This window comes from Peromyscus californicus, unplaced genomic scaffold (genome assembly GCF_007827085.1).
Source record: "Peromyscus californicus insignis strain IS unplaced genomic scaffold, ASM782708v3 Scaffold_4__1_contigs__length_199733344, whole genome shotgun sequence".
In the NCBI taxonomy this organism is placed as follows: Eukaryota; Metazoa; Chordata; class Mammalia; order Rodentia; family Cricetidae; genus Peromyscus; species Peromyscus californicus.
In genome coordinates, this window is record NW_026294562.1 from 77172061 (window position 1) to 77195702 (window position 23642).

Below are 23642 nucleotides of genomic sequence, written 5' to 3' on the forward strand. Positions count from 1 at the left end.
GAAGCCAGGACAGGAACTCAAGCAGGGCAGGATCCTGGAGGCAGGAGCTGATGCAGAGGCCAGGGAAGGTGCTGCTTACTGGCTTGCTTCCCCTGGCTTGCTCAGCTTGCTTTCTTATAGAACCCAGGACCACCAGTCCAGGGCTGGTACCACCCACCATTAGCTAGGCCCTCCCCCATCAATCACTAATTGAGAAAATGCCTTACAGCGGATCTCATTGAGGCATTTCCTAAACTCAGGCTCCTTCCTCTCTGATGACTCTAGCTTGTGTCAAGTTGACATACAAATCCAGCCAGTACAACTGACTCCTTGTCAACTTGACACACAAGCACGTTACTATTAAGCCACAACCCCTTATTCATTAGTGGGGACTGAATGGTGTCCATTGCTGCTTAACAAAGTTCCAGCATTTTGACATTTTGGCCACACTTCTACAGAACGTTTTAATTTTCATTTTTAATGATTCTCACTATTAATGCCCTTCCCTTTGGGAATTTTCTGTGAACTTTGGTAAAGTATGAAAATGTGTACAATGGTAGCTTCTCTAAACAAAATAACTCTTTGGAAAAAAATCCCCACCACTGTGGAACCAGGAATCCCATTGTGCCCTCCTAATTACACCAGGAACAGGAAAGTTAGAGATTTACTAGACACACCTGATCCCAAGGATGAAACGCCTGCAATTCAGATCCTGAGCCTGAGGCCAGTAAGGGCAAGAGTTCAGTTATTAAGTGTAGAGAGATCAGAATGGTGCAGTATAATGGGGAAAGAGTAAGACATCAGGACCTTCCCTTTTGGGAGCCCGTGAGGGGAACAGGCCCATCTAGTAAGACACGAAGGGATACAATTAGGGAACAGCTCAGGGCTTATCCCCTTGAGGAATGAAAATTGCTCTTAAATTGTAGTATAGCGTCTGCTCCCCAGAAGAAGTCCTTTCCCCAAGGCCAGGCATTTGATATAGGGGCCTCGGTTCCCTTGGGGGCTTGAGGAAAGTTCCTGATTGCTAAAGCAGTCCTTCTTATCTTTGGCAAGAGGAACTTGTGGCCCTTCCATTAACATAGGACTGGTGCCTATTGTCAAGGTCCATGCTATATTCCTCAACCCCTGACCTCAAGCCGCACCCCAGCTCACATGCCCCTGTCTGTTTAATCCTCTGTGCAATGAAAGGTGTATGTAGTCTTTTTCAATAACTCACTGGCAGCCGTCCTGATTCACCCTTAGACTGCCGCCCCCCCACTCTACACATCCTCTTTGAGACCTGAAGCCCTGCCAAAGCAAGTCTCTGGCAATTCATCTCCAAGACCTCACATCAAAATCATAAACAATCTTAAAAGTCCCACAGTCTTTACAAATTCAAACATTAAAATTTCAGTCTTTAAAATAGTCAATCTCTTTTAAAAATTCAAGTCATTTATCTGTGGGCTCCTTTAAAAATAAAAATTAAATTAAATACCTTCTTCAAGAGGAAACAACCAGGGTACCATCACAATTTGAACCAAGCAAAATCAAATTCCAACAGTATAAATAACTCAGTGTTCAATGATCTGAGATTCACTTCACAATCAAAATTCCAACTATCCAATGTCTGGTATCCACTCATGATCTTCTGGACTCCTGCAAAGGGCTTGGGTCACTCCTCCAGCTCTGCCCTCCGGCACACACAGCTTGTCTTCTAGACTCCGGTTGGTTGGCTCCACTCCACTGCTGCTTCTGTTCTTGGTGGTCTTACTGGCTATTAGCACCTGCTCAGGATCCTGACGTCATCTTACATAAAGTCCCCTTTAAGAGAAAACCCCTCCCCCCTTTTCTCTATTCCCACGAAGTGTGCACCCTCCCCTCCTCCCAAAATAAACTCTCAGCGTGGACATGTGTCTACGTGGTGTGGGTGACTTTCCACCTGCTCCATGCCACAGCCTGCTGCTGCGTCTGCATGGTGTGTTTTCCTCACCCCCTGGGGCACCTTGGCCCAACCTGCCAAGGCCTCCTGTGAGCCTTATAACATTGGTGCTGTGTGACTCGGCAGGTTCCCCCTGGCATTTTCTCCTACCTGCCTGCAGTCTGAGAAGTGCTGGGACCCTGTGCCTTCCAGCTGGAGGATCACTGGGACTCTTCATCCGATCGGTAGGCCCCTCCCTTCTGAACATTTTCCACGAGTGAGGATTCAGGATCTGTGTCTCCACAGTGGTTTCTCAGCTTTTCGTAAGCCCCAGTCTTGGGCGACCACATGTTCTTTGGCCTCACACCCTTATTCTCTGTTTGCCTACGGACCACTGAGTGGCTTGTGCCATTTATTCATTCTCACTTAGTCTCTGGGACGCCAGAGACTTTAGCTATTGGATCTACCCCGCTCAAGGAAAATGCTGCTTATCCATTGGTCGTCAGCTGCCTCCCACCATGGCTACAGCTTAGCATGTCTTGCAGCAGGATGCTCTTGCAGCAGGATGCTCCTGCACCTTGGAAACTCTACGCCTCCTGCTATTCGTTAAGCAGAGCAATGTTATTCATTAAGCAGCGCTGTTTACCGTGGGAGAAAAGCCACAGGTACAACAGAGAGAGGTACAACAGAGCCCGCCATCAAAGTTTATTAAGGGAAGGGAACAGAAAGGGTGCTTAGGCCCATGGAAGGATCGTGCAGGAAGAGAGGGGAGGGATGAGTGGGACCTGCTTTTTGTAGTCCCCTCCCCCCCTCCCCCCCCACTTCCCATCCCCCTGCACATGCGCATATTATGTGATCACGCAGCACACAGATTACATAGTATGTAAGGCTCTGGGATGACTAAGCATCTTGCCAGCACATGCTCGGTCATGGGGGAGTGGCTAGGAATTCTAACACCTCCCCCTTTTCTATTTTGCTTCTCTGTCCTGTTCGCTTGTCTCCCAGCTCTAGCCTGCTAGATGCTTCCGTACCACCTGCTCCCTGTTTCTGTGCTTGCTGCCGTCTCAGGCTTTTGCTCAAAATGTCCCGTTCTCCTGTTCTGTCCCTCTCTGCCCCTCCCTCCTGCAGCTGCCACACCGTCTCGCTCTGCTTAGCTCTGTTAAAAGTTTTATTTCGTATGTACAAACGGAATGTGTGACTGACATGGCCATGTGACTGTGTTTCTGACTGATTTTGAATGCTTGAGATTCTGTATTCCATATCTATTCCATTTATCTTACAAAAAAAAAAAAAAGGCATGTGGTCCATTGCCACATTTGGTAAAAGCAATCAAATGGTCAGGGGCCATCTTTACTGAGGGCAGCAAAAAAGTCACTTCCTGTCTGTGGCTCAAGCATTGGGCCGACTGTGTGTGTGGGAGGTCAAGAAAGCTCCGTCTTGCCACACATTGTTTTATGGGGACAAGGACTGGAGCCTCTGGTCTCAGCCTGGCCTCGACCTGGCGCTCCTTCGAGGCTTAAGCACTGTGTGGGCAGGGCCCAGGGACTTATCCTCTCTCTCCCTCCCTCCCTGGTTCTCGGGCATGGCGATATGGCCAACTTGTCTCTCATTTTATAAATTAAAAAAAAAAAAGCTTACTTTTCTTAAAGCTACTAGATCTCTTGACAAAAATAAATGATTTAAATGCTTCAAATTACTTTCCCCTTCTATGATATTGTTATATTAAGATTTTTAACTCTTTCTCTTCCTTCATTCTCATCCCTAGGGACCAGTCTCTGCCCCCTTCTCTACCCCTTCTCTCCCTTCCCTTCAATAAACCTCCCACATGGAAAAAGAAAAAAAAGATTTTAAAATTTCAGATTTTAACATTAATAGAGTTTTGATGCAGTTTGGGTCAGAAACTCAGGATTTTGGATTTTCTTTGGTTGTCTTCCAAATATAAACTTATAGGTATGAGTTTACTGCTGTTTTACAGATACCCATTACTTGCTTTTTAGGTTCTTTTATAAAATAAAAATTGATATAAGCTTCAAAGAATCAAAAGAAATCATAAAACTTAGATCCACTTCACAGAGGTCAAAAGAACTCCAGTTAAATGAGTTTTCCTCACCTGTCTATTCCTGAGGATGGTATTTTTCTCTCCCCTCCCTAATTACTAAGACTATGGGTCTGAAAGTTTCAAGTAAGTTCATAAATTTTAACTCTTATCTCTAGTCTATATCTGTTTCAGCAGGTTTCCATTTGGCTGACTGACACATCCAGGCATCCGCTACTGACTTCAGCCTCTGAGCCATGAACTTACTGAAAGCTGATATAGACCAAGCCAGCTGATATGAATGATCCTTGTTCATAGCTGGATCAAATCAGATGCTTCTGATTAATACCCTAGGTTCCCTAAATGCCTAAATTCCCTCCTTACCTTTGACTAGCCTTTCAGCCTCGCTGGGCTCTTACCATCTGTGCCCCATTTCAGCTTGAAGCAGTTATGGAAGAGAATATGTCATCCTGAGCTCCCTGCTCCCAAAACAGGCTAAAAGGCTAAGTTAACGGTAAACCTCCTGGTATAGGGAACGAAATTGCTACCTAATGCCCATTGATATATCAGGAAACTGGACCCATAATTGTCAATTGATAGATTTATTAACTAAAATGGTTCTGCAATAAGACACTTGACCTTCTTTATGCAGAACCAAAGAGCTATTATATGACTTTAAGAAATTATTATTTCTGCCGGGCGGTGGTGGCGCACGCCTTTAATCCCAGCACTCGGGAGGCAGAGGCAGGTGGATCTCTGTGAGTTCGAGGCCAGCCTGGTCTACAGAGCAAGATCCAGGAAAGGCGCAAAGCTACACAGAGAAACCCTGTCTCAAAAAACCAAAAAAAAAAAAAAAAAAAAAAAAAGAAATTATTATTTCTATATAAATCATTCAGGATTATAATCTGGCTGTACTCAAAGATCAGAACTACAGGGCCTTAAAAATGATAATAGATGCAGATATCACTGCCAATGACTTAAAAGTGTCTCTCCTTACTCAAGGTCTATTCAGGCTTAGGAATGTAAGCCTCCTTGTCCCTGCTAAATTTATCTGTTCAGATTACCAAAAGCCAACCTCTAGAGAATTTAAATAAATGATGACATATGTTTGATAAATAAGACATTTGATAAACAAAATATATATGCTATAATGGAGTTTCTGGTTCCCCGAGAGGGTCCTTTTCTCAGAGAGTTCCTTTCTCAGAGTTGGGCCACACCCCAACTCACAAGCCCCTTTTCTCCTGGGATCTTTCCCCTGTCCCTCTTCTTTGCCTTCTCAGGAGACAGTAAGTCCTAGTCTTATGAAAAAATGCTGACATATTGGAGACTTAGAGAACACTAGTTGATAGTCATTCATACCTAATGGACAGACCACCCTCAAATGCTCAGAGATCTGCAGAATATGGCATTTAAAAGGTTTGATTAAAAAGCTTTTCATGATAGAGAGACATGCCGGCTCCTGGCAGCACCTTCAATTTCCTCCAAAGAAGATGGATGGGCAAAGAAGAACCTCCACCTGGAACTTGCTCCAGGGTGGCAGCACCAGCCACTGAGATGGGCATAGAAGAACCTCCACTGCTGCCAGGGCCTTCTTCAGACCACGGACATCAGGACTCTGGGAACCCACTGCCTCACTTCTGCCTAGACAAGGTAGGCTGGTCCTTCCCACAAGTTCCTACCCCACAACTGTCAGATCTTCTGAGGCCTGGCAGCTGAAGACTGATGTTGCCCTGAGACCTCTGCCCTCAATGACCGTGGAGGACCCTGGGGTGACTGTCTAGGTAGCCAGCAGGTAAGTCTCTGTCACTCTCAATCACTAACTCAGGTAAAATGTATCCTTCTCAGCTCTCAGATGCCATTTGACCACCAGGCTTTGCTTCAGCTGCCTTCCCAGTTCTCTATGTAAAATTTGCAGTCTCATTCTCTTAGAGATAATACCACTCTCAGTATCTCCTGGTGAATTACATAAAATGAAACAGCTTTAAGGTTTGTTTATATGAAGCTAGGAAAGTGGTCTCACTTCTGCTCACTTACTTGTCTTTCTCAGACCTGATGATGTTGCCAGTTTTAACAGCTCCCCCCACTCCAAGGTTTCTGTGGACTTTACCGGTCCTAGCTTTTAGAGACAGGCTAGCATTGGAGAGGGTAGGGAAGCCTCCCTCCTCCTCCTTCACTCACCCAACCACTTCCATTCGGTAAATTTCCTCTAGTTATAAATTTAAAGACGTGTTTCATTGGGCTGAATCCAGGCCCTAAAAAATGTTCATACCTTTTAACCCTGTAGACCAGGCTGGCCTGGAACTCACAGAGATCTGCCTGCCTCTGCCTCCTGAGTGATGGGATTAAAGTTGTGTGCCACCACCACCTGGATAGATAGATGCTGATCTCTTCTTAATTACCACAAATTTCTTAACTCCAGCTGACCAGTATCAAGTATCCTAGCAAAGCAAAATTTTGCTTTAGTAGTTCTGGTATCTAGTTAATTACAGCTGATTTTTCAGCCCCAGGTAACCAGAACCACAGAATCTTAATTCAAAATAACAAATGGGGGGCTGGGCGGTGGTGGCGCACGCCTTTAATCCCAGCACTCGGGAGGCAGAGCCAGGCGGATCTCTGTGAGTTCGAGGCCAGCCTGGTCTCCAAAGCGAGTTCCAGGAAAGGCGCAAAGCTACACAGAGAAACCCTGTCTCGAAAAACCAAAAAAAAAAAAAAAAAAAAAAAAAAAAAAAAAAAAAAAACACACACAAATGGGCCTGACAGAGGCTTTAAACTTCCCTCTGGAACTTCACAAGCCAGGCCTCCATCTTCTGCACTGCTCTCAACATTCTTATCTTCCAAGCTCCTAAAGAACATTCCACCGGGCTCTTAACATCCAATGGTTCTTCTAGCCACAATCCTCCTCAAAACATGGTCAGGTCAGTCACAGCAATACCCAACTGTGCTGGTACCAATTTGTCTTAGGATTTTTTTTTTAAACAATTAGTGATTTTTTTTCTTTTTTCTTTTTTCTTTTTTTTTTTCAGGGGAGAGCGCGAACGCAGTCCCCCACTACCACAAATTAGGCAGTCGAGTTTCCCGCATTTGGGGAAATCGCAGGGGTCAGCACATCCGGAGTGCAATGGATAAGCCTCGCCCTGGGAAAACCACCTTCGTGATCATGGTATCTCCCCTGCCAGGTAAGTATGATTTTTTTTTTCTATTAAGAAATTTTTTTTCATTCATTTTACACACCAATCAAAGATCCCCCTCTTGAGGCAGAGCTCCAGAAGTCCAGTCAAAGAGAAAAGAGGGATTCTTTTTTTTTTTTTGGTTTTTCGAGACAGGGTTTCTCTGTGTAGTTTTGGTGCCTGTCCTGGATCTCGCTCTGTCGACCAGGCTGGCCTTGAACTCGTAGAGATCCGCCTGGCTCTGCCTCCCGAGTGCTGGGATTAAAGGCGTGTGCCACCACTGCCCGGCGAGAAGAGGGATTCTATGAGCAAGTGCATCAAGATCATGATGGGGAAACCTGCAGAGATGACCAAACCAAACTAGTGGGGGCTCATGAAAGTTGTCTTAGGATTTTTATTGCTGTGACTAAACATGTCCAAAAAGCAAGTTAGGGAGAAAAGGGTTTATTTGGCTTACACTTGCACATTGCTGTTCATTATTGAAGGAAGTCAGGACAGGAATTCAAACAGGACAGGAACCTGGAGGCAGGATCTGATGCAGAGGCCATGGAGGGGTGCTGCTTACTGGCTTGCTCAGCTTGCTTTCTTATAGAACTCAGGACCACCAGTCCAGGGATGGCACCACCCACAATGGGCTGGGCCCTCCCCCATTGATCACTAATTGAGAAATGTCTTACAGCTGGATCTCATGGAGGCATGTAGGGTTTTTTTCTGTTGTTGTTTGTTTTTTTTACTCTTTGGGGGCCTGCCACCCAGCTTTCAAATAAACACACAGAGACTTTTTCCTTACTTAGGAATGCCCAGCCTTAGCTTGGCTTGTTTCTAGCCAGTTTTTCTAACTTGAATTATCCCATTTCCTTTTAACTATGTTTTGCTTCTGGGCTTTTACCTTTCTTTATTCTATATATCTTTCTTTCCTTCTTACTCTGTGGCTGGCTGTGTGACTAGATAGCTGGCCCCTGGTGTCTTCCTCTCCTCTTTTTCTTACTCCTCACTCTTCTCTCTCTCTCTTCTAGATTTCTCCTCCTATTTATTCTCTCTGCATTCCAGCCCTGACTATTTCTCTCGCCTGCCTTGCTATTGGCTATTCAGCTCTTTATTAGACCAATCAGGTGTTCTAGGCAGGCAAAGTAACACAGCTTTACAGAGTTAAGCAAATGCAACATAAAAGACTGCAACACATCTTTGCATCATTAAACAAATATTCACAGCATAAACGAATGTAACACATCTTAAGCTAATATTCCACAACAGAGGCATTTCCTCAACTGAGGCTCCTTCCCCTCTGATGACTCTAGCTTGTGTCAAGTTGACACACAAAACCAGCCAGCATACCACCCTTGTTTGTTAAGAGCTTGTCTCTTTTCCAGTATATTTTTGACACTTTATCAAATATTAGGTGGCTATAGCGTGGGGATCACTTTCTGGATCCTCAGTTCTATTCCATTGGTCTGCATGACTGTTTCTGTGCCAATGCCATATAGCTTTTGTTACTATGGATCTCTCACACAATCTGAGATTGGGGATTGTAATACTCTGAGTACTGCTCTTTCTGCTTAGGATTGCTTTGGAAACTTAAGGTCTTTTATGCTTCCATATGAATTGTATTTTGTGCATGTGTCTTTAACTCTATCAAAGACCCCATAGATAGATGTAATATTACCTAATAACAGAGATATCTTGCTGCCTGGACAGTCACCCAAAGTTCCTCTGCAATATTGGGGCATCCATCTTCAGCCTACAGGCCTAGAATGTCTGGCAGACTTTTCAGTGAAGCAGGAAATTTGAAGGATTGTCCCACCTTGCTTTGACAAAGTTCAGCAGTCACTTTCCTGTGGGTCCTGCATGTCCAGTTTATGTAGCATATTGTCAAGCAGTCAAGGCAAAGGCAGTTTTTGCCCAAATGGCTAACCTTACCACAATGAAAGCAAATGCCTGTGAGTTTCTTTGATGCCCATCATCCTTTTATGAAGTAAATTGGTGCTGCCAGGAGCAGATGTGTCACATTGTCACGAAAAACTTTAGGTTATCAAACATCTTAAATGCTGTATTCTGTAGGTCTTTGAAGTGTTTGAAAATTGTCTATCTGTCTAAAATATACCTTCTTAACCTTAAAAACATACCTAATGTGACTACAAGTTTGATTATTATAGATTAACTGCTAATCTCATTTCTCAGTTGTGCAATGCATTTTTAAATGAGCTGCATAAACACAATACACCAAACAAGAGCAGAAACATAAACACAGTATAACAAAAACAACTTTAAATTTGCACCAATATATCAAAATCCATGCCAGTGCAAAATATCTGAGATTAATAGTTGTCTTTTTGCCGGTAGTGGTAGTGCATGCCTTTAATCCCAGCATTCAGGAGGCAGAGCCAGGCAGATCTCTGTGAGTTTGAGGCCAGCCTGGTCTACAGAGTGAGTTCTAGGACAGGTTCCAAAGCTACCCAGAGAAACCCTGTCTCGAAAAAACCAAAAAAAAAAAAAAAAGTTGTCTTTTTATCCTATATTCTTTTTGTTTTTTTTGTTTTTTTGAGACAGGGTTTCTCTGTGTAGTTTTTCACCTTTCCTGGAACTCACTTTGTAGACCAGGCTGGCCTTGAACTCACAGAGATCGGCCTGCCTCTGCCTCCAATGTGCTGGGATTAAAGACATGCACCACCACCGCCCGGCTTATCCTATATTCTTATATTTTCCTAAATGATAATAAACATCTATAACCCACCAAATAACCAAACACCACCCACACCCCAACTCTTGGGAATATGGGTGTCATGTTCTCCAGTCTGCTTCCTGTTGTCTGTGGGCAAAGCATCTTTTGGGGTCCCTGAGAAAATTTGAGATAATGGCCAAGTCCTGGGAAGGCCAGTGGTAACCTTCATTGATAAATATCACCTGTCAAGTTTCATGAGCTCTCTCCTGATCAAACTTGATCCATATTAACCTGGAATGAATCTGAAGCCTCCTGTTTCCTGTGGAAACAAAAGCAAAACCTCTTCTCCAAAGCATTTTTTTTTTAAGATTTATTTATTATGTATACAGTGTTCTGCCTGCATGTATGCCTGCAAGTCAGAAGAGGGCACCAGATCTCATTACAGATGGTTGTGAGCCACCATGTGGTTGCTGGGAATTGAACTCAGGAACTCTGGAAGAGCAGCCAGTGCTCTTAACCTCTGAGCTATCTCTCCAGCCCCCTCCAAAGCATTTTTTACTTCCATTTGACAAATACACTTTTTGACTTCCATTTTCAAGTTAAGACATTTTTAAAATACCTAGGCCAGTTTATTTCAGCAGTCCTTTCAATTCCATGTCTCTTAGCAGCTGTCCTTTGCTTATCAACAATCACAAAATTAAAAATCAACACAATAACATACAGGATCCAGACTCCCTGCGTATTTCCCATCTTTTGTGGCTTTTTCTTTCATATTATTTTTTACTCTCTCTTTAAAGACATTATTATTTTTCAACTATTTACTTCTTTCTATGACTGTCTATACCCATTTTCTTTTCTTTCTTAAGCCTCCATCATTGTTAAACACACTAGAACTTGTTTAGAGGTTTTTTTCCCATCTGAATCTCTTTTATTTCATATCTCTTGTCTTTTTTTGACCACTTGAGCAAACTTTAAACTGCCAAGCTACAGCTGGGTCCTCCACCTGGCTCTATCAGCTGGCTCTGCCTGCTTCTGGGGTCATGAGAGCCAAGCCTGAAGCTTGAGGCCTGATTGGAGGTGTGTTTGACCAGAAATTGCATTCATACCCCCAGCTATGGAATGCCAGTGCCCTGCACTGTGGCAGGCAGTTTTTTAACTTAGTTTTTTGTTTCTATTTAATGTGAAAAAGGCTGTTTAAGTACTCTGATGTCAGCAGAGTTTCTTAAAGGAGTTGTGTCCTTTTTTTTCCAGGTTTCTCAGGCCCTAGGTGGATATCCAAGAGCCTCACATTGGTATGCCAAAATGTAGTTGTTTGTTTACTCTTTTGCTCTTTGGGGGCCTGTCACCCAGCTCCCAAATAATCACACATGGAGACTTTTCTTAGTTATAAAGGCCCAGCCTTAGCTTGGCTTGTTTCCAGTCAGCTTTTCTTAACTTAAATGATCCCATCTCTCTTTGGCCTCTGGGTTTTTATCTTTCTCTATTCTCTATACCTTTCTCTCTTTCTTACTCTGTTGCTGGTTGTGTAACTGGGTGACTGGCCCCCAATGTCCTCCTCTCCTTCTTCTTTTCTCACTCCTTGATCTCTCTTTCCAAGATTTCTCCTCCTGCCTGCCAGCTCTGGCGTATCCTTTCCCCTGCCTTGCTATTGGCCATGCAGCTCTTTACTAGACCAATCAGGTATTTTAGGCAGGTAAAATAATATGGTTTCACAGAGTTAACAAATGCAGCATAAAAGAATGAAACACATCTTTGCATCATTAAACAAATATTCCACAGCATAAACCAATATAACACACCTTGAAATAATATTCCACAACATGACCTTGAATTTCTGATCCTCCTGCCACCACCTCCTGATTATGGAGATTACTGGCATGACCATCATGTTCTGTTTATGCAGACCTGGGGATCAAACTGTGTTTTGTGCCTGTTAGGTGAGCGCTGTACCTGCTGAGCCATGTCTCTAGCCCAAGGCACTGAATTTTGTTTGCAATTTTGTGTCCTGTTACTTTGCTAAAACAGTTTGTCAGTCTAAGAGCATTTGGTAGAATATTTAGGGTCTTTTAAATATAGGACCATACCATCTAGAAATAGGGGTAATTTGACTTTTCCTTTTCTATTTGTATCCTTTTTAGATTTTGTTTTCTGCTTTTATCTTTTTCTTTTTTTTGTGAAGACTTTAGGTTGCATTGAACAAGGGCATAAAGAACAGACACAGTTGTTCCTGGTTTTAGAGGCATGATATTTTCTCCCATTCAGGTTGATGTTGAGCATAGGTTTGTCATGTATAGCGCTTATTACAGTCAGGAATATTTCTTCCCTTCCTACTTTCTTCAGGGCATCTTGGATGATGTAGAGAAGCTCAACTGTCCCAGCCAGTGGGATCTTCAGCAGAGACCCTAGAAGGGGGAATGGCGAATGAAAGGGACAAGAGACACAAAGAATTGACAGCAAGACAGTATTCTGATCAAGCTGCAAAACTTTATTTTTCTCAGGTGGGTTTTATAGTATGCAGACCAGGAAACTTTCTTTGGGAAAAGATCAGGGGACTGTTGAGTTGCCAAGCAGCCCAACCACAAAACATTGTTACTAATGGTCAGAAAGATAAGGAAATGTTAAGTTATTTTCTAATAACTTAGGACTTGTCCAGGCATGTCAAAATTTTCTGGTTAGTGGCTCAATACTGGACAACAGAAACTTAACTTAGGCTGGCAATATGGCATGGCTCTTACAATTGTCCTTGTCACTCAACTTTGCCAAGGGCCTTTTCATCATTTCTTATAATGCTCAAGTGAGTTCTCTCCTTAAGACTATGTGCTGTATTACATTTATTGATTTTTTTTTTTTGAGACAGGGTCTCACTGTGTAACTCTGACTAGTCTGGGACTTACAACATAGACCAGACAGGCCCCAACTCATAGAGATCCACCTGCTTCTGCTTCTTGAGCTCTGGGGTTAAAGGTGCTCTGTGAGGAAGGTGATGCAGTGATTAGGAGACAAAGCCATACTGTCGACCTCCTAAAGGTTCATATCCAGTAGGACGGGGATGTTGATCCAGTGTAAGCCCAGTAGATATAAAACTACAGCTAAGGGCTGGGAAGATTGCTCCGGGGGTGACATGCATGCTGCGCAAATCTGAAGTTCTTGAGTTTGGATTCCCACACCAGTGCAAAATCAGGGTTCAGTGGCATGTGTCTGTAACCTCAGTCCCGAGGGCAGGTGAGGGCAACAGCAGATTCCACAGGCGCACCGGCTAGCAAGTCCAGCTGAAACAGTGAGCTCCAGGTTCAGTGAGAGAGATGACTCAAAAATAAGATGGAGAACAATAGAGGCAGACTCTGGTCATGGATCTTTGGTCTCTATATGGACACAAATGAGGCATGCATGCATACAAACACATGCATTCACTGCACCCCAAACAAACAACATACAGCCGTAGTGTGCATAGACCTTGTACTCTGAGCTAGTCTGAGAGTCAGGGAATGGAACTCCAAAAAAGTGGCCATTTACCTGAGAAAGGTACTATTCTGTTATGTCTGGTGGCACAGGCCAGTCTGGGCAACAGTGAGAGCTTGCTTAACAGTAAAGACAGATGCAGTTCAATGATTGAGTGCCTCCCATGAAGCTCCAAGTTCAGCCTCAGCACCACAATAAAGAGGGAGAGAGGAAGGGAAGGAGGTAGGGAGGGATGGATGGATGGAGGGAGGGAGGGAGGGAGAGAGTCCCTAGTTCTGCTGCTGTCAGAGAGGGCCAATACTCTGGGACCAAGTGATGGAGAAGGAAGCTTGTCTCAAGGCTCGCAGGGTGGAGGGCAAGCAGCTCACACCAGTGCCTCTCTTGCATCACCAAGAGTATAGTGCATCTTAAGAACTGTTATCACTATTTTTAATTTTTTTATTATTTTAAATTATGCATATGGGTGTGAGTCTATGTGTGGGTTTTTGCACAAGAGTGTAAGTGTCCATGGAGGCCAGAGGTGTTGGATACCTTGGAGCTGGAGTTATAGGCAGTCATGAGCCTTCTGATGCGGGTGCTGGGAATCAAACTTGGGTCCTCTGCAAGAACAATGCATGCTCTCAATTGCTGAGCTGTCTCTCCAGTGGGCCATAGCATCTTTTGTTATCTCAACCTCAGGCAAGCACCAGGGTAGTTCATTAGTCTTGAAAAATAACCAGTTCTGGTATATGTGCTGTGAGCCTTTGATATCTGTCTAGAGGTGACTGAGTCATCTTGAACCTGTGAGTCTTTGTGATTGTTCTAGGCTTGGTGTTTGAAGGTGTGTGGTCTGGTTTGCATCATGGCAGCTACCCTTTTCATTGTGACCTTTTTAAAATTTTTTTTAATAGCCTGGGAAGGAGCAGCACTCAGGGAAGGGTCAGTGCATTTCAACTAATTCTACAGCTAGTTGTCAAGATATGGAGCAAGATGCCTATGGAAACAAGGTTCTGCATGTAAACTGAAAAGAAGAATGTCAAGAGAAAATACCAGGATGTGGCTTATGCAGCTTAAGGGACAGTGTGTGTGTCGGGGTGCAAACCCCGTGCACATGTTGGGGAGGAGTGGGTTCTCTCCGTGCATTGAGAGGGAATCAGTATTCTGTAATACAGAAAGGAGCAGTGTGCTGTGATATAAGGCCAGTGATAGATGGGTGTGGCCCACAGTGGCCATGTAAGGATGTTTGGGAATGGAAGAGGTGGCTGGTGAGTCCCTGAAGTGTCTGAAGATAGGACAGTGTGGAGGTGGCACACGGGCTCCCAACAAGCTGGAGGTTATCTTGAAGTAGCTAGTAAGAACGATCCATTCCAGGGACAGCTGCTCATTCTAACTGATTGATTTCCCCCTTTTCCCAGGGATTATTTGAAGTGGTCAGCTAAAGGAATCCAGGCCATCAACACCTTTGATGAAAAGAACTACTAAGGTCCCACCATGGGGCCAGCTACACCACTGATAGCATTCTGAAAGACTGAAGTTTGCTTCTAGACACGGACACCCCCGTGGGGCGGGGGTTGGGGGTGGGGGTGGGGAATGGTTGGGAAGCTGCCTGGAGGCCTCCTGCATGGACATCCGAACACAACATTCCAACAAGCTGAAACCCTGTGTTTAGGCCTGTTTCCACAGAAGGCTCAACATTATTGCCCTTGAAAATCTGCCTTTGCAAAAAGGCAGGGCGGCCCCGCCCCAAACCCAGGGCAAGTGCACTGCAGACTGAGGATGGGTTCTGCGGTTAGGGGGCTTGCACGATCACTCCAAGGTGACATTTTAAATCTAGCCACTTCAGTAATTCACTTATTTCTAATATTTGTTGTTAGCTCTGTTAACTGAGACCTGCAGATGTCAAACTTGTGATTATACTAATAAATCTTGAAAGACGAACAGAGGGCAAACTGTAGCAAGCCTCTGGTCCCAAGGCACCCCAAGGCGTCAGGGACTAGGGGAGATGATGCTCTGTGCATTCTGAAAGCCTCACCCTCATCTGCAACAGTCACAGGGCCAGGAAGCCTCCAGCACCTGAGGAATTATCCGTGGCATCTTGGAGTAAGCAGTTCCGACCACTAGGGGGCAGAGCGGTGGCTTGCTCGGAAGCTCAAGCACACACGGGCTCTTAGAAAAATGGACCTGGAGGACGGTTTTGAGGATCTGGGCCTGTGCTTCATTTCTCAAATGCGGATGCACAGACTGGGGGCAAGGAGGGGACCCTCAAAACACAGCCTGGGCCGCGGTCTCAGCCCCATCTCAGGAGAACTGCTGTTTCTTTTTTGCTGCGGATTGGGAACTAAATGAGTTTATACGTAGGGTCATATGTGACCTTGACAAAAACCTACAAGTGTTAGCAGATGATATGGGTCTGGGGTCATTCAGAGATTCACCAGTCTGACCATTAACAAATTGCAACAAAGAAGAGGCTTTTATTTCAGATACTGGCGTCAGGTCTACACCCGAGACTCCGGATTCCCTGAATGCAGCGCCCATCTCAATCAGGAGTTTATGAAGGCAAAGACAACAGAGATACAGTTTGTTCTGGAGCAAGCAGAAGGTCCTCTGGGGCAACCCAAGCTTGTTTACAGAAGCAGAAACAGGTGTTAAAAAAACATTAACCCTTAACAGCCCTTGACATTTGGAGGTCTACTTTTGCTTTATAGTTCTCTTAAGCACAGAAAATTTAAACCTTTAAAGTTAGCCATCGCCGGGCGGTGGTGGCGCAGCCGGGCGGTGGTGGCCCACGCCTTTAATCCCAGCACTCGGGAGGCAGAGGCAGGCGGATCTCTGTGAGTTCGAGGCCAGCCTGGTCTACAGCGCGAGATCCAGGAAAAGCGCAAAGCTACACAGAGAAACCCTGTCTCGAAAAACCAAAAAAAAAAAAAAAAAAAGTTAGCTATCAACAAGACTTTAGCCATCACATTCCCCACTTGAGCCATACCCCGAGTCAAACCCTTGACTCTCTGGTGGGTACCTGTTCCTATTGGGACTTAAATTTATACTTCTGGTTAAGGCATTAATGATGCAGGAACCAGAACCAGCAGGAACAGGAGAGCTAAGGGTCCTGCAATGGCCGACAGCAGAGTTACTAGCCAGGAAGAACCTGAGAGAGAAAATGGGAGCCGTTCATTTCCTCCTTGAAGGGTCTTTTCTCTCTCTGTGAGGTGGTTTTGAAGTTCAGCCAAATTATCCTTGATAATCCTGAGGGGTTGCCTAGAAGCAGCAAACTTCTGTGAGGCATCCAGTAACCTCCTTGTGTATAAGGCAGATCAAGTGCCCTCCCATGTTATAAGACTCCCTCGGCCAATGAGTCCACTTGGTTTTTTGATTTTGCAATGGATTCTTCTAAAGCATATAAATCCTGCGTATTTGATGTTCTGAGTTTTGGTAGCTGACATCAGCCACTGCTGTGCCTGTGACCTGGAGAGTGGCCCCAGCTGTTCCCAATCCTAAGCTTACTGTGAGGAGAATAAGGAGAGGAACTGCACGTTTTTCCCTGAACACGGAGGCTGGGAGGTCCTGTGTCTGTGCATACACTGTTTCCTCCCCACCAGATCATCATAAACGTATATCCAGGGGAACAGGGATACCAAGACACAGGATTTCGGGGATTAGTGCACCTGCCAAATGGACAAGCCAGGGTGCAAACTGTCCACACTTGCAAACCAAGCGGTTTCAACCAGGAGGTGAAGGAAGGAATGTCCAGCTAAGGAAGCGGGGGCCAGGAGCTGGGAGACATTTATGGCAAGTTTGCCTTTGCTCTTAAAGTGGGATCTAGACAGATATCCCATGAAAGAGGAGGGAACACAGTCAGACAAAGCAACATTAGACTCTATTAGTCTGCAATCTGCGTCAGCCTTATTTTAGTGGATCTTCTCCAGCCTCGGTGATGGTCCATTTTTCTGCAGCCAGGTTGTCATCCCCTGTGACAAGCTTGACCTGGGAGTGATGTACTCAGATGTGGACTCTGTCTACCTTGACAGCAGAGGGGATGGTCAGGATGACAAGGTGTGGTCCCTTCCAGCAGGGTCCCAGTTCCTTTTTTTTGTTTTTTGTTTTTTTTTTGGTTTTTTGAGACAGGGTTTCTCTGTGTAGTTTTGAGCCTTTCCTGGAACTCCCTCTGTAGCCCAGGCTGGCCTCGAACTCACAGAGATCCGCCTGCCTCTGCCTCCCGAGTGCTGGGATTAAAGGCATGTGCCACCACCACCTGGCAGGTCCCAGTTCCTTTGGATTTAACATTCCAGCCTTTTGTTATGGATAAGGGGTGATGACTGTTGTGGAATATTATTTTAACTAGGCAAAGATGTGTCACATTTGTCTATGCTGCAGAATATTACTTTAACTATGTGAAGGTGTGTTACATTTTTTTTGTGCTGCATTTGTTTAATTATGTTTCACCTTGCCTACCTGTAGTGGGTATCTATTCCAGCTTTGACCTGGAAGTACTACCCCCCATTGAGGCTTCCAGTAACTGTCACGCCTACCTATGACCTGCCCCTGAGGCGGGGCCAAGATGGGAGTCCTTAAGACCTGAGATCTGGATGTGCTGGCTTTCTTGGCTCCTGGTGATCCTGGATGCTGGATGTAGACCGAGCAGAGTTCTCCAGAGAACACTGCTGGACTGCACTCCACCTCTCCCGGACCCTGTAACCCTTTACTTGTTGTAAGTTACTCCAAAATAAACCTCCCTTTTAACTACATGGAGTTGCCTTAATAAATCCTCCAATACCTCCTTAGGCACCTGATTGGTCTAAGAAAAAGCAGAATGGCCAATAGATAGGCAGGAGAGGGATTGGTGGGGCTGGTGGGCAGAGAGAATAAACAGGAGGAGGAACCAAGTAAGAGGAGGAGAGAAGAGGGAGAAAGAAAGGGAATTGGAAAATTACTAGGAGAATCTTTGCATCTATCAAACCACTGGCACTTGCAGACTCAATGAATTCTGAGAACATCTAAGGACAAACATTTTCATTTAACCCATGACATTATTCTGAGATAAAGATGATATCCAGAAGACTCATTATTTAGCCATATTTTTCAAAAGAGTAAAGAATTGCTGAACACAATAAACAAAGCCTCATTTATATTTCCTTGGTTGAGGAATAAAAATTTTACATTTTTAATCATCATAGCCTTTTCAGTGTTGTTTCCCAATTTTTTTGGTTGCTCAGACATTAAATCAATGAACATTACAGAGGTACAAGAGAGAATTTTCTATATTCCTCATCTGTAAAGCTTTCTATTTGTATTTTTGCTTGTGCATAAAAGCATATAAGTGCAGTTTTAATAGCTTAGTTATCAAACATATGCTGTTTTAAAATCCTACTTTTTAAAAAATAAACACTTTTTATGTTTTTCCCCCCTCATCTGTGACTCTTCTTCTAGGATAAAAATCACCACACAAAAATCCATCCCAATCCAAAAATACCTTGGAGACCTGCTGTTATTCAAAAACATCCATTTCTTTTAGACAAGAGTGGAATCCAAGTTATACATACAATATGCTGCAGTAAATGTATAGATTCTCAACCATCAACCTTCATGCTATAAGTTTTTAGTTAACTTTTTGTTACAGACTTTACAGATCTTTAACTTTACCCAATAAACTTACAGATCTTGAGGCACATAAAGTTTACATACTAGTCTTAAAAATCTTGAGATAAGATCCACAGTTTAGCAAAAGTTTTACAGAGTTAAACCAAAACCAAAAAAAAAAAAAAAAAAGAGTATGAATAGCAATAATCCCCATTGGGAATATGTGGTGATATATTGTGTATCAAATAAAGCTTACCTAAGGATCAGAGGACAGAGCTAGACACTAGATTAAACATAGAGGCCAGGCAGGGGTGGCACTCACCTTTAATGCTAGTGCTCGGGAGGCAGAGATCCATCTGGATCTTTGTGCGTTCAAAGCCACCCTGGACTACATGAGATTGATTCAGTTTAGGAGAGAAACAGAGCCAGGCAGTGGTGGCACACACCTTTAATCCCAGTACTTGGGAGTCACATGCCTTTAATCCCAGCACTTGAGATCTCATGCCTTTGCTAACAGTATTTGAGAGCACACACGCCTTTAATCCCAGCACTAGAAAGGAAGTGATATGGCTGAGTGGAGAAAGGCATATAAGGTGTGAGGAGACGGGAGCTAGATGCCTTTCGGCTGAGGACTCAGAGGCTTTCAGCTAGAGGATGTGTGGAGACAGGATCTCGCCTTCCATTCGGCCTGAGGACTCAGTAGTGGTGAGAAGTGTCTCTAGTGGCTTGTTCCTTCGTCTCTCTGATCTTTCAGCATTTACCCAATATCTGGCTCTGGGTTTTTTAAATAATAGCATTTAGAATTCGTGCAATGGGGATAGCTATCCTTTTGTCTTGTTTTACTCTCTTTTTTCTGTCACATAGTCAGGTGACCCACCTGACATGGGACAAGAGATTTTGGAGGAAACTTTTTTTTTTTTTTTGAGACAGGGTTTCTCTGTGTAGCTTTGTGTCTTTCCTGGAACTCACTCTGTAGACCAGGCTGGCCTTGGACTCACAGAGACCTGCCTGCCTCTGCCTCTTGAGTGCTGGGATCAAAGGCGTGTGCCACCACCGCCCGGCTGGAGGAAACTTTTTTTTTTTTTTTTTGGTTTTTCGAGACAGGGTTTCTCTGTGTAGCTTTGCGCCTTTCCTGGAACTCACTTGGTAGCCCAGGCTGGCCTCGAACTCACAGAGATCCGCCTGGCTCTGCCTCCCGAGTGCTGGGATTAAAGGCGTGCGCCACCACCGCCCGGCTCTGGAGGAAACTTTTAAACAAGCATGTTTGGGTCTTGAGGAGAGGGAGCCATAACCCAACTCCAGAGCAAGCTTTTCATTGAAGCAGAACAGCATAAAACAGCAATTTAATATTATTCATACCTAAAAGACACCTGGATCCTTGTAAAACTGAATCCAGTGATGGGGTGGGGGATGGCAGAGTAAGCTGAAAACAAAGAGGCTTGGAGATAAGAAAATGTTGAGCCCTGGCTGTAGATGGAGGATGCAGCAGGAGGATGCTGAGAGATGCTCCACCAGAGAGGACTGTCTGCGGAGTGTGTGCACACAGCAGCCGGCCTCTCCTTTACTCTCTCCCTCACAGCTCAGTCCCACTCTTGACTTCCACATGTGCAACAAACTTATGCACACACCAGAAAATTCTGACCCATCAAAGAATAACTAAAAAAGACAGAACATTCACACAGGGTGGGGTTGGGGGTAATGAGTGGGGGATGGGGTAGGGGCGGGACCAATCAAGACCAAACATTTGGTGGCCACCTTCATTCATACACCCAACAGCTGATTTCCATCTCGGCTTTTCCATCAAAGGCTAGTGGCGTCCCCTCCGGTGGTCCCTTCCACTCTGGAATTAATGCTGTGTACAGCTTTTCCACAAGCTTTCCCACAAATTCGTGTACAAACAAACAGGATCCTTACCCACACTTCCAGAAGTTTTCTGATGCCTCTTTTCTCACAATCTAATGACTGAGCACCTGCCAGTGACTGCCTCCAAATGCTGGGCCTATCTCATTTCTTGCTGGCCAGAAAAAGAAGGTGGATCTGGCTAAAAACCAGATGAGCCCCTAAATATTATGGGTCTGAGGTTGCAGCAGGCAGAGACAATATTAGTTATGAATGCTCAGCCTTCTTTAGTTCTTGTTTTAATCTGTTTCTCTTTATCTACATTTTGTCTCAGGGTTTTTTACCTTTCATTCTCTATGTCCCACTTTCAAGGCTTGCTCTGTTCTGGCTGGTTGGTGGCTGGCTGGCTTCTGGCCCCAGACATCTCCTTCCTTTTCTCCCTTATTCTCTTTCATTCTTCTTCTCCTGAGCCTAGATTCCTCCTCCTACTCATTCTCTCTGCCCACCAGCCCTGCCTATTCCTCTACTGCCTAGCTATTGGCTGTTCAGCCTTTCTATTAGACCAATCAGGTGCCTTAAACAGGCAAGGTGAAACAGCAACACATCTTTACATAGTTAAACAAATACAGCATAAACAAATGTAACACACCTTTTCACAGTTAAAGTAACATTCCACAGCATAAACAAATGTAACACACCTTTTCACAGTTAAAGTAACATTCCACAGCATAAACAAATGTAACACACCTTTTCACAGTTAAAGTAACATTCCACAGCATAAACAAATGTAACACACCTTTTCACAGTTAAAGTAACATTCCACAGCATAAACAAATGTAACACACCTTTTCACAGTTAAAGTAACATTCCACAGCATAAACAAATGTAACATGTCTTTGCCCAGTTAAAGTAATATTCCACATTATGGGATCATTCAGAGATTCACCAGTCTGACCATTAATAAATTTTAACAAAGAAGAGACATTTATTTAAATACTACACCCAAGACTCTTGATTGGATTCCTGAATGCAACACTCAGCGGTCTCAGTCAGGGGTTTATAAAGGTAAAGAATACAAAGTTACAATTTGTTCTCTTGCAAGCAGAAGGTCCTCTGTGGCAACAGAAGCTTGTTTACAGAAGCAGAAACAGCCATAAAGAAATTAACCCTTAACATTTGGAGGTCCACTTTTGCTTTGAAGAACTCTTAAGCAGAGATTTAAAACTTTTAAACATAAAGTTAGCCATCAACATGACATTAGCCACCACACCATTGTCTTCTATTGATAAGAAAGCTGAGGCCTGCCTTAACACATGGGGAGATGCTTAGTCTTACTGCAACTTGATAGGCCATGTTTGGTATCCATGGGAAGCCTGCCCTTTCCTGATCAGAAACAGGAGGAGGAGCAGATTTGGGGATGGGAACAGAGTGGGGGTTGGGTGAGGGACTGGGAGGAAAAGGAGGTGAAAATGCAGCCGGGATTTAAAATAAATAAGTGAATAAATAAATAAATGAATAAATAAATACATAAAATTTAAAAGGAAGGGACAAAGCTGAAGCTTTGCAGTTAGAGTTACCCACCCGAGTCTCCCAGTCCATCAGACAGTCGGTTTCAATTTCAGGCATGTCTGGCTCCAGGCCAGTTCCCCTCACCATTCATCATTCTCACATTAACATCTGAGGCTTAGGTTGTGAACTTCAGTTGGTTTTGGTGATACTGCAAATTGAGCCTAGGGTTTCACGCATGCCAAGCAAGCCCTCTACCCACTGAGTTATATGTCTATTCATGGACATCTAGAAACCATGCAAACTAAAGTGCCCAGCATAAAACATTAAACCAGCTTGCTCACCCACGTCACAAACATGCTTGCTGTCCTTTGATAATGAACCAACAACTGTTTTCTGAGGTATTCCATTCAACGACTCCTCCCTTCAGCTAAAAGCTGTTCAAGTTCTTGATGACGCTCTTAGACACTCCTCAGTCAATGTAATTGCCACTGTAAATGTAGCCATGTTCCTCTAAGTAAGGTGCTTTTTCTGAAATATATCAAACCAAAATTTACCAAATGCTGAGCTGAGTTCCAGGGGCAGGGTAAGGTCTATATGTTTATCTCTATATATTATCTAATAGGATGATTAATTTTTGTGTTCACTCCTTAAGTCATTCTAAGATACCTGATAGATGCTTCCCCTTGAATTGGAAATGGACACCCTTACAATTTGTTCTTTGCATTTAAATAGCAGGTGTAGTACTCAGCCTTTTATTTTATTTATTTATTTGTTTGTTTATTTTTAGACAGGGTCTTCTATGTAGCCCTGACTGGCCTGGAATACCCTACATAGATCAGGCTGACTTCAAACTCAGAGATCCACCAGCCTCTGCCTCCTAAGTGCTGGGATTTAAGAAGTGAATCACCATTTCACTAATTGGTGTTAATAAAAACTCAGAGTCAGATATTGGGGTAAATGCTGAAAGATCAGAGAAGTAACAGAGCAACCAAAGTCATCTCTTATCTCAGTGAAATCTTAGACCAAAAAGGGGCTGAAATCCTGTCTCCACCTGCCTTTTATTCCTCTCTCTACCCAGTCATATTGCTTCCTGTCTCCTGTCTATACAGATTATCAGACCTCTATGGTTATCTAATGACTAGTTCTACCCTCTGATCTTCAGGCAAACTTTATTTGTAAGAGCACAAACAAAATATCACTACACTTCCCCTTTTTAGTCTAAAATAACAAATGAAGATCATAACTAATATAAGAAAAACTATATACAATAAATACAATAATTATGTGTAGTATATACAGGCAATAAATACATCAACAATGTCTAGTTCATAAACATTTGACAAATTCAGAGAAAACACTCCATTATCTATCCTATTTTGGTGAGTCCAAAAGGTTGTACCTAATTCACTTTTATTCTAACTTGCATTACTAAAACTATCTTTTAATGACTCTCAACCCTATACACTTACACCTCTTTTCTGAATCTGGTAACAAGAAAAACTATAACTATAACTATAACTATAAACTTTTCAACTCCATCAGAGA

The 23642-nt window shown here is 43.8% G+C and overlaps 1 long non-coding RNA gene and 1 other non-coding gene across 5 annotated transcripts; one reads left to right on the forward strand and one right to left on the reverse strand.

Moving 5' to 3' along the window:
• Positions 1–1758: 1758 nt before the first annotated feature.
• On the forward strand, positions 1759–14746 carry LOC128094494 (uncharacterized). 4 transcript variants are annotated; one of them, XR_008212979.1, is made up of 5 exons: positions 1759–2121; positions 5355–5561; positions 6935–7087; positions 12078–12235; positions 14591–14746. It is a non-coding gene; the product is annotated as an uncharacterized LOC128094494 (long non-coding RNA). The 4 variants fall into 4 exon arrangements; XR_008212977.1 differs by lacking the exon at positions 1759–2121 and adding an exon at positions 10989–11029 and having other exon boundaries at positions 4817–5561; XR_008212978.1 differs by lacking the exon at positions 5355–5561 and having other exon boundaries at positions 1767–2121.
• On the reverse strand, positions 6932–7095 carry LOC128095873 (U1 spliceosomal RNA). Its single transcript, XR_008213467.1, has one exon. It is a non-coding gene; the product is annotated as a U1 spliceosomal RNA (small nuclear RNA).
• Positions 14747–23642: the final 8896 nt, after the last annotated feature.